Source organism: Neoarius graeffei, chromosome 26, assembly GCF_027579695.1.
Source record: "Neoarius graeffei isolate fNeoGra1 chromosome 26, fNeoGra1.pri, whole genome shotgun sequence".
Classification (NCBI taxonomy): Eukaryota; Metazoa; Chordata; class Actinopteri; order Siluriformes; family Ariidae; genus Neoarius; species Neoarius graeffei.
In genome coordinates this window covers 42,019,642-42,036,320 of record NC_083594.1, presented here as the reverse complement: position 1 = coordinate 42,036,320, position 16,679 = coordinate 42,019,642, and the positions used below count along the sequence as shown (strand labels likewise).

Here is a 16,679-nt window from a genome sequence, read left to right as displayed (position 1 = left end):
AGAAGGTCCTGGGTTCGAGCCCCGGGGCCGGCGAGGGCCTTTCTGTGCGGAGTTTGCATGTTCTCCCCGTGTCCGCGTGGGTTTCCTCCGGGTGCTCCGGTTTCCCCCACAGTCCAAAGACATGCAGGTTAGGTTAACTGGTGACTCTAAATTGACCGTAGGTGTGAATGTGAGTGTGAATGGTTGTCTGTGTCTATGTGTCAGCCCTGTGATGACCTGGTGACTTGTCCAGGGTGTACCCCGCCTTTCGCCCGTAGTCAGCTGGGATAGGCTCCAGCTTGCCTGTGACCCTGTAGAAGGATAAAGCGGCTAGAGATAATGAATGAATGAATGAATAAACACAGGCTATAATTCAGAACAAAAACAGCGCATTAGGCCTACCATCTTCTTTACGCATAAACACAGGCTACATATTCAGAACAGCACATTACCATCATCAGCTGTTACTCGTACATCAAAGAATTAAACCTCTCCAACAGCTGCTGGGGAGGTCTGAAGGTAGCGGACGTCCATCCATTCTTGGACAGGCCGGAGCGGACCTCCATGAGGCTGGACAGGAGAGAGAGTTCCATATGATTTCTTGTATTGTCTTTCAAGAGCGCAACTTGGGAAAACGCTCTCTCGACGTGCGCATTGGATATGGGCAAAGACAGCAGTCGGATGGCACCCAATGCAAGATCTTGAAAACATGCATTCCCCCCTGCGTCTTTGAACACTTCGATCTCCATCCAAAATGTGTCAATGGCCTGGTCGCCTGAAAAACCAGCTGATGCGACATTTCTCCACTGGCACTCCAAGGTGTCAACGGCGCACGTGAAAAACTCCATCGGTAACTCCCTCACCCTTGGTCTGTCCATGGTGGACATAACTGACTTGGGGGAGAGCAGCTCCATTTGCCACAGCATATCCAGTGAGTCTGTTAAGCGCATTTGGTATTGCACCAAAAGTTCTTTGATGAATGCAAAGCACCGCGCAGAGATGGTTTCTTTCATTTCAGGGGGCAGTGCGGACAAGTACAGTCTCTCAAGATCCCGAAAGACACCCAGTGAGTCCCCCGTCTCCAGTTGAAAGATCTTATTCACTGTTTTTATTTCCCCCAAGATTGGCCAAAGGAAGTGCATGTAAAGCATGTTTGCTTGATCACTGTACATTTCGCTCAGCAGCCTTGCTGTGTAGCAGTGTTCAGCACCAGCAGCGACACTAAAGTGCAGCTTCAGTGCATCCCGCTGTTGAAAAATTCTGTCGATAGAGTCAGCTACACCTAACCAACAAGTAGTGCATGGTGACAGTAATTTCAGTGGGCTCAGTCCATCATTAAGCGTTTCAAACAGAATTTTGTACTCAGATTGACGCTTGGCTGAGTGACTGAACCAGTTGAAGGTCTCCCTTATCATGAAGTCAACATTGCTCGGTAGTTGATCCATGGCCTTCTTCGCCACTATATCCAACGAATGACACACGCATCTGATCAATTTTAGATCGGGCAGCAATTCTTTCAGCAGAGTGAACACCAAGTGGTGTTTCCCTACCATAACACTCGCTCCATCTATGGCGATTCCCACCATGTTTTTAATGTTCAGGCCATACTCTTTCAGGAAGGTAAGTATTGCGTCTGTGATGGCCCTGCCATTTGCGCTACTCAACTCAACCAACCCCAGATAAGAGCTGATGAATTTGCCATGTTTAATGGAGCGGTACTTAATGCATATGCACAACAGTTTGTTGACCAATATATCAGTGGTTTCATCCAAGTAGAGGGAGAATGGGGACTCACCTATGCCGCTCTTTAACTCACTTCTAAAGTGAGGGGCCAGCACTGATTTTATCATGGCTGTGCACTTGGTGCGGTGCATTCTCATCTCATTATCTGTAGCTGCTTTATCCTGTTCTACAGGGTCGCAGGCAAGCTGGAGCCTATCCCAGCTGACTACGGGCGAAAGGCGGGGTACACCCTGGACAAGTCGCCAGGTCATCACAGGGCTGACACATAGACACAGACAACCATTCACACTCACATTCACACCTACGGTCAATTTAGAGTCACCAGTTAACCTAACCTGCATGTCTTTGGACTGTGGGGGAAACCGGAGCACCCGGAGGAAACCCACGCGGACACGGGGAGAACATGCAAACTCCGCACCGAAAGGCCCTCGCCGGCCCCGGGGCTCGAACCCGGACCTTCTTGCTGTGAGGCGACAGCGCTAACCACTACATCACCATGCCACCCTGGCTGAATCCTGAATGACTCAATTTTGTATAAATAGGGGACTACATAGGTGGCAAAATGTAGTTTTTTTTCCTGCCATGGAAGTGCACTTGTATACCGAGGAGGAAGCCATTTGCACTACAGCCGTGAATGAGGATTCAAAATGGTGGGTCGGCTCGGTTTTCCCTTTCGGGCGCTCTCGTTTTCTGTTAGAATTTGGTCAAGAAAAAAATAAATGTTATTTACCAGCTTAAGGTCGGTCCGTATGGTGAAATACCGTGACCTCGGCCTTGAGTACTGACCTCGGCTCAGAGGGCCTCGCTCAGTACTTTCAAGACCTCGGTCACGGTGTTTCACCATACGGACCTCCCAGCTGGTAAATAACACATACATACATACGTACGTACGTGACGGTACCGTTCTGTTCCATGCCGGGTTATGGGAGATGTGCACAGGAAGCCCAAAATCGGGTATTTCTGATTAGAGACTGGAGTCTAAATTTTATATGGAATGGAGAGAGCTGTATCTGTACAGATATTTGAATTGTGCCAGTTTGGTTGGTATAAACCTGTATTAAGTCCACTTTCATAAGTCGGTAACTCAGGAAAAAAAAAATGCAGCCTAAGTGAAGAATACTTCTTTGACTTGATTTTTCAAGGAAAAAAGTGAAAAATATTTTTCAGAGCCCAAGAGGAACACTATATAATTTCAGGTCCTCTGTTCAACTGTGTTTCGTTTCCATTCAACTGAATTTGGCTGGTAAAAATAGAAGGAAAGCCACAATCTCCTATTTTTTTTTTAATTGTGATGGGAATTTTACATTAGATTGTAAATTTCTATCCTGACAAATGTACAGCGATCCGAATTGGTTCAGGGCATCCCGACGACACGTATACATACCATGACTGATAAAACAAGAATGGTGCCATTAGCCTTCACACAACAGGAAAAAGATCTGGGGATTCTGGTGGATGGGGCGGCAAGAAGGTTCTGGGTTTGAGCCCAGCAGTCGGTGAGGGCCTTTCTGTGCGGAGTTTGCATGTTCTCCCCGTGTCCGCGTGGGTTTCCTCCGGGTGCTCCGGTTTCCCCCACAGTCCAAAGACATGCAGGTTAGGTTAACTGGTGACTCTAAATTGCCCATAGGTGTGAATGTGAGTGCATGCTTTCGTCTAAACCGGGGAACAAAAGTGCTGCGCCCTCTTACTCTCGGCGTGCGCCCCCTTACCGAAATGCCGATTGAACCCCAAGTCACACTCAGGCCATGCACTTGTATGCTACTGCACAACATGCAATCTTTCTCAAAATGATCTTTTCTGCATGAAAACATCCCAGCAACACCACGTGACAATGTGTCTGATCATCAAATACGTTATAATTACTCCCAAAATATTCCAATCATAGTAGATACACCGCCAGACGGTGCAAAAACGAGCCGAATTGGCGTTTTCCAGACCGAGGCGCCATGTTTAGTTGTTTACTTGTCGCCGCTGCTCTTGCGAGATTTGACATAGGTTACATACAAGGTCAGCTGACTTGTCGAGCGAGATTTCTTGAGACCAAATGACCTTTCACCCACCGGCGCGGGAGCTTTTGACAGAAGAAGTTCGAGTTGTTTTTGTTGACACTTAGGCATTTAAAGATGCCATCCAGCGGCACAAAACAGAAGAAAGCCAAAGACTGTCCGGGGCAGAAGATGACTGCTTTTTTCTGTCACAAAGCGGATAAAGAACTTTCCGATGGCAAGATCGCGACAATCAAGGGATTGGTCCATGCCACCGGTTCCAGGGCCTCATTGAAGGACGCGCCAACCGAGCGCTGTGACAGCGGCGTCGCAGAATCTGTGATGAACAAAGACCAGATGTCTTGCTCTGGTAAAAGCACCGAGTGTTCAGCGGAAAAGCAAAATGAGAAAAAGGCCGAGTTCCAGGAAAAGCTCAAGTATAGTGGGCTTTTTTTTTTTTTAGCACGCTTACATTTTTGCATGGTTTCAAACTTTGTGATTTGGGTTGGATTCCAACTTTACAATGTTTACTTTTTATAGTTTCCTTTTAAAGAAAATAACTTTGCTCTGGAATTTTTTTTTTTTCATTTTGAACAATTAACTCTACCTTATTCTAGTATAAGAAAACAACAGATTCCTCTGGTGAATGTTTAATACTTTGTAAGTTTGATGAATTTGAATTATAAATTTCAATTTGAATCATGAGGAATTAGTATTGTGTAATTTGAATTATGAGGTATTAGAATTTGAATTAAGTGTTTGTGACAGTTTTATTTTCTTTTTCAATGTTGAGAAACAATTTGTTACAATTTCCCTCTCAGATAGCCTCAGTGTCCCATTGTAGCTTCAATTTTTCAAAGGCTTCACACGGCGGAAGGGGGGGAATCCTTCTGCACCATTCTCCGGTCGCTTCGCTCCCTCGCCATGGTGAGCGCCCTCATACTAAATTTTTTTTCCTAGAAAAACCCCTGGAGTGTTAATGGTTTTGTCTCTGTGTCAGCCCCGTGATGACCTGGCGACTTGTCCAGGGTGTACCCCGCCTCTCGCCCATAGTCAGCTGGGATAGGCTCCAGCTTGCCTGCGACCCTGTACAGGATAAGCGGCTACGGATAATGGATGGATTCTGGAAGACTGCAAGCTCAGTTTTGAGAACCATATAGCAGCTATAGTCTCAAAAGCCAACCAGGTTGCAGGACTTCTGTGGTGATCATTTGAATACGTGGATAAAGATGTCTTCTTTCTCCTGTACAAGTCACTGATGCCCCTTTTCCACCAAAGCAGTCCCAGTGCTTAGTTTGGAACCGGGTTTTCTGTTTCCACTAACAAAGAACTGGCTCTGGGGCCAGAAAAACCAGTTCCAGGCTAGCACCAACTCTCCGCTGGGCCAGAGGAAAGAACCGCTTACGTTAGCAGGGGGGCGGAGTTGTTAAGACCAACAACAATAACAAGACCGTGAAAGATCGCCATTTTTAAGCGACAGGAAGCAGCAGCTGTACAAACGCGAAGTCATCCATTATTATTATTGTTGTTGTTGCTGCTTCTTCCGTGTTGTTTTTGCTTTGATATTCGCGCCAAGGTTTATGTAAACGTAGCGCCGTAACTGACGTATACAATGACGTATACAGCGACGTAATGACGTGGCTCTGCTTAGCACCGCGAGCTATGGAAAAGCAAACTGGTTCTCAGCTGGCTCGCAAGTTGAACGAGTTGTGAACCAGCACTGGCCCCGAACCAGCCCTGGAACTGATTTGGTGGAAAAGGGGTATGATACGCCCACATCTTGAGTACGGTGCCCCAGTATGTTCACCCTACACGTGGAAATTGGCAGAACGGATTGAGAGTGTTCAAAGACGTGCCACAAAACGAGTACCTGGACTGAGGGATCTTCCATATGAGGACAGGCTGAAAGCTCTTAAGCTACCTACATTACTGTACCGCAGACTAAAACACCTGCAAATATGTACATGAAAAATACAATACAAAAGGTATGCATAACAGGAATGAAGATAAACACTAAGACAAGACGGCATAGTCTTCAATTGAAAAGGAACACTGTCGAGATCAACAGAAGACTGTATTTCTTCAGCAACCGAATGGTCTGTTGGTGGAACAACCTGCCTGAGACAGTCGTTACAGCGCCAAATGTTAATGTATTCAAAGCACGGTTGGACAAACATATGGAGGACCATCCCATGGTCTACGACCACAGGGCACTAGACAACCCACAGGAGACCTGAAACGACAGTCAACTGAAATAGGAGCGGCTCAACTTGGAATACTACAATTCCTACCCAGCCGAAAGACTCGACTCAACTCTACTCTAAAGATTTTGGTTACTGCTATCTTCGAGCAGAACTTCAAAAAAAAAGTGACCCCATCCGTGTTTGACACACTAATAAAATGTAAATGCTTTCGAGTGTGAACGCAAGGTAATCATACATATTGATGAATTCATTCTGTATCGTTAGATATGGTGTATAATTAGGAGGGTACCTGTTGCCTTTTTCAAACTATCAATTAAAATGCATTTCATTAAATTTAAGAAATGCTTTACTGTTGACTCTCAGGCTACGTTCACATTTAAGATGCTGAAGTGACTCAAATCTGATTTATTTTGCCTTAATGTGACACAGATCTGTTTTTGTTTTTTCCATGCCACAGAAATAGTCTTTTCAAATCAGATTTGAGTCACTTTCATATGTGGTCCTAGAATCGGATACGTACCTGATTTGTGACTTGAATGAAAATGGTCAGATTGTAATTCATGTGGTCTTTTGCCTACGCATGTGCTGAGTGCTGTCTTTGTCCAACAGCACCGGCAGTGTGATAAAACAACAGTGGAGGAGAGATACAATAGCTGCGAAAACAGCAAAAACTAGCCATCTGGCTTTTTTTTTTTTTTTAAATATCTTCTCGACCTGATCGTGTACAGCTGACAAACTGTTGGTCGATCTCCAGAGCAAAATACGATGCGCGTGTTGGCTACTAGCACATCCATTTAGTTGGTTTTAATACCATGAGTTGTCTCTCAAACATGGCTTTTTTTTTGTGCAAAAATGTATCAATATGCGCATATGTGCAGTTTCAGCGGACAGATGCGTTCACGTTACAGTTAGATACAGATCACTTTGTAATTATGAACGTGGACTGTCAAGACAGGCAAATCGGATCTGAGCAAAAAAAATCGGAATTGAAAAACGAGGCTTGTAATGTGAACGTAGCCTCACTTATTTTACCCAATCACGTTCCTCACTCATCCTTTGTGCTATGACGCCCCAAAATTCAAAACTACGTCCCTCTAAATCATATCGCAGCAACCTCTGTTTCTCACGGCAGGGATACTAACTGCACTGAAAACACTTTCAGCCTTCTGATCCACTTGCTGTAAACATGTAGCCTGGCAAGCCAGACTAAATGTGAATATTTAGTCTGGCCTCGATCCGTAGACATTTCCGAAGCGGGTAGGAGGAACAACCCACTGTCTTTCAAACTGTCTCTGTGCGTATAGGCCAACGCTCTGACCAATCAGCGCAACAGTGACTGTGACGTAGTCAGAGCGACAGAAAGCAGTGGGGGAGACCTTGAAATTAAATAATTTTTCAAAATGCGTATTAATTAATAAACAGGTTCTAGATATTAAGAAGTTTGGAGATAATGACCACAAGTTTGGAGTCTGTACCACATACACTTTTTTTTTTTTTCCAAGTGTTTTTCAAGGGTTTGTTTAAACTGTTTGCGAGTTTTTATTTAGTGGTGTTTGGTGAAATAATTTCCCTTAAATTTAAAATAACGGGAAAATAAGAAACAATCAAAAAGTAATGTTTCAAAGCTGTTTATTAATTCTTCGTACTGCACAAACTAGCCCCATCCTTTTGGCTACGAGCGGAGCCAGCTGGTAGATCAGACTTTTGCCATAGCCGGTCGGCAAAACAGCGAAAACGTCCTTCTTGAAAAGGAATGAGCGGAGAGCCTCTTCCTGCTCATGTTTCAACGAAAACTCCAAGTCTAATTCTTCTAAAACTGATTCCAAAGCGGAATCAAACACGCGCTGTTCACTAGCCCGTAGTCATCTTTCCTGTTGTGCTTTCTCCAGCGTCGCGCAGCTTTGTCGTCACTCCTGCAAAAGCCCGCCCAAAGAATCCAAACAAAAACCTTGCGTTGTGATTGGCGGGCACGATTTGATGCCCGGGGTGTTTTTGTTTATATGGTGCGAGGCTAGACCCACTCGCTAGGCAAAAATATTTTTGGCCGCTAGGCGGTTGGGTCTAGTTTACTAGGCTAGTAAACGTTCTATCGCTACCTTTGTAGTGGTTAGCACTGTCGCCTCACAGCAAGAAGGTTCTGGGTTCAAGCCCAGTGGCCAACAGGGGCCTTTCTGTGAGGCGTTTGCATGTTCTCATGTCTGCGTGTGTTTCCTCCACAGTTAAAAAATGTAGGGGCGGTCTTGGGTTGAAGTGGCCTTGAGCAAGGCACCTAACCCCCAATTGCTCCCCAGGCGCTGTAGCATGGTTACCCACTGCTCTGTGTGTGTGTTCACTGCTTCAGATGGGTTAAATGCAGAGGACAAATTTCACTGTGCTTGAGTGTGCATGTGACCGTCTTCTTCTTGTTACTTCCTCCTAGAAAGTTCGTACACAACATACACTTGCGCTATCGAATACACACATTTCTGACCATAATTAAATGAAACCGCAGTGCATTTCATCTAAATGGAGCCACACACTGCCATGCTAGTTTGTTTATTTCCCCCACAGCCACACTCTCCGTCAGCTTATAATGACAATGTGAGAAATGATCTAAAGGCATTCACGAGAATTCATTCTCAAAAACAGCGTCCCAAGAAAGACAGCAGCAATTACAGGATTTGATGTTTTTAGGGCGGCACGGTGGTGTAGTGGTTAGCGCTGTCACCTCACAGCAAGAAGGTCCGGGTTCGAGCCCCGTGGCCGGCGAGGGCCTTTCTGTGCGGAGTTTGCATGTTCTCCCCGTGTCCGCATGGGTTTCCTCCGGGTGCTCCGGTTTCCCCCACAGTCCAAAGACATGCAGGTTAGGTTAACTGGCGACTCTAAATTGACCGTAGGTGCGAATGTGAGTGTGAATGGTTGTCTGTGTCTATGTGTCAGCCCTGTGATGACCTGGCGACTTGTTCAGGGTGTACCCCGCCTTTCGCCCGTAGTCAGCTGGGATAGGCTCCAGCTTGCCTGCGACCCTGTAGAACAGGATAAAGCGGCTAGAGATAATGAGATGAGATGATGTTTTTCGACTTTCAATGAAAACTTCTACCCCATAATGCCCCTCATCAGCAGAATCAATACATGGTAAACACCGGCCTGGAAACTGTAGGGAATTCATGATACCTGGATACGGCGATCTTTTAACTACAACTACTACAGGATTCCTGTTTCAAAGAGAAAATGCAGGGTCATGCCGTAGATTTCACGGTTATTGATGTTACTGGGCAGTTACAAGCCTAAGAAAGCAAATCGTCTTAGAAATCAATAGAAAGTGAAAGGCCATCACTCACAGAGGTGGAAAGTTAACGTTCACATCTAAGAATCTGTTTCTGGACCACAGAAAACAAATTCTGAACCTTGGTCCCAGGTGGGGTTTACATTAGACCGTATCAGCGGATCATTCAGCGGATATCAGCGCATATCACTTACCACTTGCAAGTGGAAGGATGGCAAGCCTAAAGACCATCATAACTACACAATGGGCAGTATTTGCATCAGTATTTGCAGTATTTTCATACTTTTATACTCTTTAATGAAAGGTGATTCAAGGCGGAAGTCCGCGCCGTTTTTCAGCAGTCGCGTCACATGACCAACGCCAGCGAATCAGGAAGGTGGATGTCACAGTGACGTTGTCCAATGACGACGCCAGCTAGAGCTCAGCACAGCGTATCCGCGTATTCTCAATGTTTACACAGCACCGGATCAGACACGATCTGGATTGAATACGTGGACCCTGGCGGATTCCCGTTTCCCGGCGTTTCCAGGCGTTTTAATGTAAACGGACAGTGCATCCGCGAAGAAAACGAGACAGATACGGTCTAATGTAAGCTTGGCCCCAGTGATGCGACTCAATCCTGAAGCAAGAGAACATTAAACAGCCATGGTGATGCCACTTAGGAACGCATTGATAAACCAGATCTAGATACCGATTCAGAATGCTGTACGCAGGGTTGATATTAAAATAAACATCCATTCTGTGCAGTCAGGGACACGCGTACTGTGTCTCTCGTTTTCATCAGTACACACTGCGGCGCTGTGATTAACCTCATTATTAAATCTGCAAACACTGCAAAATGGAGTTACAGTAGAGTGCCACTCATCAATTTAAAGGAGAACTGAAGGCAAATTTTTTTTAATCATCAAAATTCTATTTCTCATTTTTATAAAATATAGGAATGCACTTTTGATAGCTATCTTGTCACTGCTATAGCAAGTTATGAGTGTTTGAAATATGCTATGTAACGTCAGTCCGTATGTCAAAGCGATGGCCGTAAACGAGATGCGTTGAGACCTGTGCGAGACATCGTAGGGCAGAAGTAAAACGTACGGCGGAAATCAAAGTGAACAACATCTGCCAAAGTTGTCGAAAGACGCACACGCCCTCTTTCGAATGCTGACGAAATCAAGCCGGAAGTTTTCCCTGTGTCTGAAATCGCTCCCTACTCACTATATAGTGTGGACGCCATTTTGTAGTGCTGTCCGAAACCTTAGTGAGGATTATGTGGGAAATGTGCTCAGCATATGTATTTATTACAAAAATACAGGCATGTATTTTTATTATTTTGAAAACCCACCAGCCGCCTGATCTGGCACGTTTTAATTGTGCAACAGTAATGACGTAAATACCAGTGCGACGGGATAGTCCTTATCCCGTCGTCTTTCCAACTCTACTCCACGTTGGTTTGAAGTAGGGCTGTGCAATTATATCGAATATACTCGATATATCGCTGAAAATTCTGTGTGCGATACATAAAATTATTATATTGTAACTATAGAGTATTTTATGGTCATCTTCCGACTTGCATTCGTTTCGTGTTTGTTTAAAACATTTCCCGGTGGTTTTCTCCCTGTCCCTCAGGCAGTAACGTGAGAGGCTGCCTAAGGGTAAAGAAAACAATAACGTCACACACTCGCCAACCAATCCCGGGCGACATCTCGGTGCTGAAAGGAACTTCCGGGAAGATTTTCTAGTTTCGGTTGTGTTGCCAGATTGGGCGGTTTTAAGTGCGTTTTGGCGGGTTTTGAACATATTTTGGGCTGGAAAACGTCAGCAGTATCTGGCAGCACTGCCGGCGGGAAGATTTCCTAGTTCTGGTTTACAGCGCTGACTCGGTTCGTGCAATCGCTGGTGTTGCATAGGCTCCCGTGTAAGCTCTGGCAATTTCAGCGACAAATTAAAAATGGAAGCGGACGAATTGGTTCCTAAAAGAACTAGTAAGGGGTCAGTCATCTGGCATTTTTTGGATATCGCGAGGAGGACGTGGAACAGCAAATGCCAGTTTGTAAAGTGTGCAAAAAAAAAACCTGTCATCACGAAAGGCAGCAGCCGGAATTATACACATCTGAGAGGCAGAGCCAGAAAACATTGAGTTCAAAAGTGTGCAAAGAGAAAAATTATGTTTTGCAGATCTCTCTCTTCTCTCTCTCTATTGTGAATGTTCCAGTGGTTCTCAGTAGTCAGGTTAATAGCTTGGAGATCTATTTTTTTTTAAATAATTTAATGAATGAGCATTTTTCTTATTTAGGCTAAATGTCTTTCTCAGTGTTGAGCTGCACTTTATTGGTTTGAGCTCTGAGCAGCTCTGTATTGTGTTGCCCCTTTGTTGCAATTTTCAAGATTGTTTTTGCAGTTTGTGCCACATCTTTGTTGAATAAAAATAGTCTTAATTCAACTGTGATTAATCACGAACATGACAATTTAAAATGTGTTGCTGAAAACCACCTGTAAAGTTAACCAAGAATGTTATTTAATCTGCAGGGATTGTAGTGAAAACAGTAAAGAGTAAAAGTTAGATTTCATGGGGTCCTTTAGAGGAGATTTAAATATATCGAGATATATATCGTATATCGTGAAATGGAGAAAATGTATCGGGATATTCATTTTTTCCCATATCACACAGTTTGAAGTCGTATGGAATAATCTCCATCACTGATGAAGCTGGCAAATCTCAAAATTAATCAAATTTGGAACGATAGGGCGATCTGGCCGCTGTGTAAAGAGTTTTCAAAATGGCGGCGCTGACACTTCACGTTTGAAGTCTCGTGAAGATCACGTGGATAAGCGACGCCTGCCGTGGACCATACAAACTACATTCAACATGGCTACAAACCGAAAAGGTCGGTAAGTGTAATACAATACGCCAATACGAGTCGCACACTCGGGGGGGGGGGGGACAACCGGCACCATCCGCCCCCCCGCCGTGCAAAGCCTTTGAAAAATGCTCTAATGGGACATTCTGAGGCTATCTGAGAGGGAAATTGTAACAAATTGTCTGTCAACATTGAAAAAGAAAGAAGTAATCTTCTTCTGCCCCGGACCGTCTTTGGCTTTCTTCCGTTTCGTGCCTCGGGATGACATCTTTAAATGCCCAAGTGTCAACAAAAACAACTCGCAAACTACTTCTGTCAAAAGCTCCCGCGCCGGTGGGTGAAAGGTCATTCAGTCTCGAGAAATCTCGCTCTACAAGTCAGCTGACCTTGTATGTAACCCATGTCAAATCTCGCGAGAGCAGCCGTGACAAGTAAACAACTAAACATGGCGCCTCGGTCTGGAAAACACCAATTCGGATTGTTTTTGCACCGTCTGGCGGTGTATCTACTATGATTGGAATATTTTTGGAGCAATTATAACGTATTTGATGATCAGACACATTGTCACGTAGTGTTGCTGGGATGTTTTCACAGAGTCAGTAAGGGGGCGCAGCGCCCCTGTTCCCCCGTTTACACGAAAGCCTGCTATGTATAGCCTTCCTAGCAGAAAAACTTGAACCAATCTGGCCATTTTCCTCTGACCTCTCTTGTCAACAAGGCGTTTGTTTCCACCCACAGAACTGTTGCTCACTCAACTCAGTGGGTTTTTTTTTTTTGTGTTTGTTTTAGTGGTTTTTTTTCCGCACCATTCTGTGTACATTGTAGAGACTTGTGTGAAAACCCCAGGAGGTCAGCAGTTTCTGAAATACTCAAACACCCATGCCACAGTGAAAGTCACACTTTGAGATCACAATTTTTTTTTTCCCATTCTGATGTCTGAACATCGTGAACATTAACTGAAGCTCTTGATTTGTATCTGCATGATTTGATGCATTGTGATTGGCTGATTTAGAGAACTGCATCAAACAGCAGGTCTGTGGGTGTTCTTAATAAAGTGTGCGGTGTGTGTGTATGACAGGATAATTATTTAATCCAGTTTTCTCTTCTATTTTGAGCGTTGAGCAGGAAGTAATGTGGAATAGGTGATGGTCCAGTAATGAGCCAATCATTTGGAGTTAAATTCCAAATGCACGGTCCCTTTGTCACTTGCCGCTGTTGCTGAAATTATGGCTCTGTCACACACGTGGTTAAAAAAAAAAAAAAAGAATGGTCATTTGTCGCTTTCCATATGCTGGGAATTCAGCCTGATTCTGACACGACAAATTTCTTGTGTCGAGCTCGAATATAAACGTGCCTTGTAGTGTGACGTAACCGCAGAACAGTGATATGGCGTCTGGGATGCTCCACACCACCCTGAAGAAAAGTCTACACTCTAAAAAAAAAAAATAATAATAATAATGGGGCCAGTACCGGTTCTTTAGGGCGATGCCATAGAAGAACCTTTTTCAGGGCTTCAAAGAACCGTTCATGCAACAGTTCTTTAAAGAACCATTTAAACCATTTGTTTGAGCAGTGAAGACAGATTTGTGTAAACATAGCCTATGTGCATTGACCAGCAAATGGCAAGAAAATGCCAGGCTCTGAAGAACCATTTCCAATGTGAAGAACCTTTTGCATAATGTAATGGTTCATCACAGAGTTTTGACTCTCCATGGAACCATCCAAAGATTTGAAGAACCACTGAAGCACCTTTATTTTTTAGAGTGTAGCATGTCAGAATTTTTGTATCTTTTTTCGCCTAGTTCACCAACTCCACCGGTGTGTTCCTTCTGTAGCCATGATTGACAGTTTCCTGACCCTCCTCCCTGATGGTACGCAAGAATGTGAACAAGGATTGGTCAGGGTCAAACTTGTAGTGTTCTCAGCCTCCTGACCAAGACACCGCAAGGATTTATGGCACTGTGATTGACTAATCTGACATAGTGAAAGACATTGACTAGTCTGATTACATTACACAGTCCAACCTTTCCACGATGTTCACACAGCTATGAGAAAGCACACAAGCGTCTTTAAATCCACCTGCCTTTAGTCGGGATGATTGACCGTGTCTTCCAGAGCACAGGCGACTGGATAAAACAGATTTAGAAGCAGGCTGATTTTGAGATTAACAGTTCAATAAAGGCCAGTAACGATCTGTGCCATCTTCCCTTCTGAGGATTAAAAAGAGTTCTCCATTGATAAAAGTACAAATAATAGCTTTAAAACCTCTCAAGCGTGAAAGCTTTAAGCGAACAGGCCCGTCAGCTGGCAGGGTCTTGTATACTGTAGTCTATTCTCTGTATAACTGTGCCCGTTCGGTGTTGCAGGGCTGTTTTCAAGGTGAACAAGTTCATGATACTGAACTGAAAACTGCTCCTTTTTACAGACTCCTGGTGTTAGAATTGAGAAGAATGGAATGACCTCAGCTTCACCCAGCGTGTCACTTGGCGAGCGATTACACAGCTCTGCTCTTCAGAACTTTGGAAGACCCCAAGGCCAAAAACTGGGACAAGTCCAACCAAAATAAAACACTGAGGCGGCTAAATTTATTTCAGGGTAATCCTTATAAAATGGGGGGATTTGTTCATGATCTCTTGAATGCAACAGGGGTTGTTTGGTTAAATAAAATCATACACATCTCCTTAGCTCTTACATTGTGTTCAGAAAAACATAGGTACTCTCTTCATAAAGAAAAACGAATAGATTTAAGCCAGGGTTATACTACTTGATTTTTGTCAGAGTCAAAATCAAACATTTTTTTTTTTTGTCAGGATTGGAGATCATTTAGTTTTAGAATGAATGTCGACAACCAAAAAGCTCATGTCAAAGTGTTCTCATTTTTTATTAATATCTCCCTGTGACGGTGGTGTAGTGGTTAGCGCTGTCGCCTCACAGCAAGAAGGTCCGGGTTCGAGCCCCGTGGCCGGCGAGGGCCTTTCTGTGTGGAGTTTGCGTGTTCTCCCCGTGTCCGCGCGGGTTTCCTCCGGGTGCTCCGGTTTCCCCCACAGTCCAAAGACATGCAGGTTAGGTTAACTGGTGACTCTAAATTGACCGTAGGTGTGAATGTGAGTGTGAATGGTTGTGTCAGCCCTGTGATGACCTGGCGACTTGTCCAGGGTGTACCCCGCCTTTCACCCGTAGTCAGCTGGGATAGGCTCCAGCTTGCCTGCGACCCTGTAGAAGGATAAAGCGGCTAGAGATAACGAGATGAGATCTCCCTGCGACACGCAGCTACGACACTCGTCTTAAAGCCACCAATACAAAAAGGGCATAGCTTCACGCAAAACTCACCATACAGCCACGTATATGGTCACGACAATCGTGAAACGCAAACAAAAACACGATCAAGCTCACTTTAAGGACGTTTGTTTTGTGCGACCTCGATTTTTCCGTACGAGCCCAGATTACATTGATCGGCAACGTAAACAGAAAAAAAAAAAACCATCATTGATTTTTCTGTCTTAGTCGTAGATCTATCGTTAGAGGAGCTTCGTTGTAACACAGGGAGAAAACACGTTTGAAAACGGATTGCGTCGTACAGCCCGACAAGTAATAATCTCGTATACCCTGAGGGATTTTTAGTTCCAAAGACGAGCTGTATTCGAGACTTCCCAGTGATCATGAACAATAGAATAATGTATTGGCTGTCAGAGAGAAAAACAAACAAACAAACAAACAAATGCTGCCAGTTGATCATACACTAATGATTACTTATGAGGATCACACACACACAAAACGTTCTCTAAAATCCAAGAACACGTTTTAATTGTGAATCCAGATGTGGGGGCGAGCACATCTGGATGGCTGATGGGGAGGCTGGGGAGGTATAGCTACTTAGCGTTTTACCTTAGAAAGGCAATCATGTTCAGATCATCAAACCGGTGCAGGAGTTTATTATTAGAGAGATTTTTTTTAGATTATTATTTTAGAGAGAGAGGAGTTTGTGTGATGATCATTTACCAGGTTGCTGGTTATTATTCCTGCTTATCATCCTTTCATTTAGTGCTCTCCTGGTGTGGAAATGGGTTAAAACGATATGGGGAAAGGAGAGGAAAAAAAAAACACCAAAACAAAAAAAAAAACAACCATGGTGATTATCGCCTAAATGCGGATGATATTGATTGATTAGGACCGGTCCTGATTTTAACAGCAGAGAGAAAAAGCGATTGAATCACACATGTAGTATGGAGAGGTGTAGGGAGAAAGAAAGAAAACGCCCAGTCTCGTGTATACAGGGGACCCATCATATATAATATATATAGATATACACGTATATCTATATATACACCTAATTAAAGTTTCAATTATATCCATGCAACTTCGGGGGGGGGGAATATCCTATAAATTTCTAATTTAAAATGATGTTCTCATGCAACTGCATTGCACGAAGAGAAGAGAATTCACCTGATCATCAACCTATGCATTACCTTCTGGACTATCATTACCTCTACAGCATTCTCAGGTTTCTTTATTGAGCAAGAAAGGGACAATTTATTCATTAAGGATCGGATTTGCGGTTTGATTTCGAGCTGTGCAGAAGAGAAGAGAAGAGAAAAAAAAAAAAACCCACACAATCCAGCCGACTTAGATTGTTAGCCATATAAGATGA

At 44.1% G+C, this 16,679-nt stretch overlaps 1 protein-coding gene across 2 annotated transcripts in view; it reads right to left on the bottom strand.

Moving 5' to 3' along the window:
* srgap2 (SLIT-ROBO Rho GTPase activating protein 2) overlaps positions 1 to 16,679 on the bottom strand; it is a 285,919-nt gene that overhangs the window by 268,257 nt on the left and 983 nt on the right. The gene's annotated exons all lie outside the window — the stretch shown is intronic.